The sequence below is a fragment of the Cryptomeria japonica genome, chromosome 11 (assembly GCF_030272615.1).
Source record: "Cryptomeria japonica chromosome 11, Sugi_1.0, whole genome shotgun sequence".
Taxonomy (NCBI): Eukaryota; Viridiplantae; Streptophyta; class Pinopsida; order Cupressales; family Cupressaceae; genus Cryptomeria; species Cryptomeria japonica.
Window position 1 is genome coordinate 208531816 of NC_081415.1, and position 3189 is coordinate 208535004.

The window sequence follows — 3189 nt, forward strand, 5'->3', positions numbered from 1 at the left end:
ACAGAAGGGTGTCAGATGAGGCATGGGAAAGAGTAAATGAGTATGGATGCTTGTTTCTTCAATTCTCGACCTTTACCTATATGAGAGTCGGATGCTATAGTGGGAAGCCATACATGCTCCCTAGATACCTGACTGATAAGATCATACTTATGGAGTTGGGAAGACAGATCGTGGCTATGCACGCTCATCAGTCTGACAGACATAAGGTCGAAATGGGGATTTCTACAACAAACCCATTGACAATTGGTCGGTATTCTCTTGTCACTTCCGTCAAAGCCAAAGCTATGGAGACTGAGATGCAGGAAATTAAACTCAAAAGGTTTAAGTCCAGAGCTAATTTTGATTACCGGGGTGTGAAGGAAAAGATCAAAAAGTCCTTCATGCACGTGCATCGTATTGAGGATATTTGGGTAGATCTTCCTACAAAAGTGGAAATTCTGAAGATGGATTACTGCAGGCTTACTGTTGAGCAGGTTATTGATTTGAACTTGGTGGATATTCCACAAAGGATGATTGATCATGGGCATGTACTTGATCCTGAATATATTTCACGAAGGGTTGAGGAAGCTCCACTTCCTTTAATCCAATGGTCGCATAAAGAATGCACATCCATTCTTGAAAGATTTTAGCCAATCTTGGCTCAAAGGTAATGGTGTTAGATTCATCAAAATCAAGGTTGGGAAAGAAGATGATTCTACGAGGCCTCTTGGACATAAGTCTGAGATTCAGATTGACAATAAGGAAGGTGCATCATCTTCTGGCACCAGGATCAAATTGCGAGTTAGTCGGGCAGTAGTGTTTCGTCTCGAGGAGGCAATAGTTCGTGGAAAGGAAAAGTCATGGTTTCATATTCAGGTGATCAATCTTGATATTCTAGAAGGACAACAATCTGATGATGCTCCTAAGTCTCCAACTTCGGACTCACCTCATGAGATTCCTTCCTCAGTTTCCATTGAGATGCCCCTTTCTCCTCCTGACATAATGGTGGAAGAGTCTCCTCAGAATGTCATTCCTATTTCAGCATGCAAGCCGCCTCCTGATCATCAACAAGAGAGTGTGCTAGAAATTCCTGAGGATACTCCTACATGTATCTAGTTGTCAGAGATTGATACCTCCACTTCTGGTTTTGAAGAATTTATGAGGCAATCTTCATGCCCATTGGTTACTAAGCAAACCATGGTTGCCATCCAAACAGATACTCCTCCTAGGGTGACCACGACTATTCAAATAGAAAATGCTTCTCCTTTACTCGCAACTGCTACTGAAGGAGAGTTGATGGCTTTACCTCCATGACTTAGTTCTTTTACCCCAAAGAGGATGAAGCAAGAAATCTCACCTAATGCCTTTGATTATCAGCAACTTAAAGAGTCTAGGCTTAAGGTTGCTAAAAAGACCAAGACTATCTCAAGAGTAACTGTTGATAGCAACATGATGAAAGTGGCTGAAATTGTTGAACCTCTAGCAGATAAGCCACTTGAAGAGATGTCGGCTGCTGATTACAAAGTCACAAGGGTAGAATTGAGCAAGCAAACGCATGAAGTGGTTAAACATGATGCCCAGTATTATGTAGCCTTACTGGTGCAGCGATACAATGAACTTCTAGCTAAGAAATATAAGCTAGAAGAGGACAACCGGCAACTTGTTGTAGCTGTTCGTAAAATCACAAAACCAATTGGTGAAGTGAGTAATCCTACAAGTTTTTTCGAGGCACGAGAATCAATCTAGGGAGTTGAGAGAGCTGCTCAAAAGGTACAAGCACTGGAATCTTGGGTTGATCAGCTTCATAATCTATCTACACAAGTCTTGAAGGAGGTTTTCCAAATGATAGCCAGGTTGAAAACCATTGAAAATCAATTGAACCAAGTTTCTGATACTTTCAAACGGAACTTGGAAAAGGTAGAAGACAACTTGACTATTTGGCTTAAAATTCCTCCGCAAAAATTAAGCATTCTTTTAGAACGTCAAGTAATTCCTTCAAGAGTTGTATACTTGAAATATCAAGAACTTTTGGAGAACAAAGCCCTTGTTCTTAAGTCACTTATTGAAGACATTGATGATGCTATGAGGCTGCGAATGGAAGTTTTTCAGGATATGGTCTCTCTTTGTCAGAAAGCTTCTTGCACCATCATGGGTCATGATGGAGAATTGTTGATAGAAGAAAAAGTTCTTTCTGATCTACAGTTGAAGATCTGTCAAGAGTGGAAAAGTGAACCATTTTCAGCAGCATCCATTCAAGCCTTAGTGACTTATCAAGGTTACTTGTCGGAAATTCAATCTTCCTTTGAGAGAAATAATGCCACAATCCTTCGTTGCAGCGATGTTGTCATGAAAACCATGATCGTGGCCAAGAACACCCATGAACCGGATCTTGATGAACTATGAATGATCACCCAAAAGTTTGAAGGATTCATGTCTTCACATATTGCAGCTTGAGTTTTTTTCAACACTTAGTTGTATTTTTCCAAATTTGTAATCTTTTAGTTGTAGTTTTTTTTTTGACAAGTTAGATGTAAAATCCATTTTGTAAATTGCAAGATAAGTCATTATTTGCACTTTTGTAATTACATGTAAGGCAACTACAGTTTGAGTTCAGTTAGGACTGTAGTTGGAATAAGTCTTAGTTAGTTAGTTGTAATTACATGTAAGGTAACTACAAAATTTCCAACCAACATGTCTCTGAAGGTCTCTAGAAGGCAATAAACTTGTATAGCTCAAAAGAAAAGAGGCAAGGCACAAAATTCTTTCACTCTTCTAGAGTCTTTTGCCAAATTGGGTTTCTCATAAGTGTTGTTTTGTGCATTCTTTCTCTTATTCTACATGTTTAATCTTCCTCTTCTAAATGAGTACACTTGGCAATGCATATCTAAGTGCATATAATTACTTTCTCGTTGAATTGCATGTGGCATAGCCACTTATTCAATTCAATCATTGTTCCAAATAAGATTTATCTTGGTGTTAAGTAATGGAATATCCATACTAATTGTGGATCATATTAGTATCCAAGCAAGATTTCCTTCTTGTGTGTTTTTGTGTGATGTGACAATTTTACAAGTTCATACCCTGTACTAGACTAGATAGTGCTAGATGAGAAGCTCTCCTAATTCCTTTGCAACAAGAGACACCCACAAGGGAATGTAGTAGAGAAGCAAGAAGCATGGTTCTTAAGAAGAAAGCACCTCAAGTTGATGA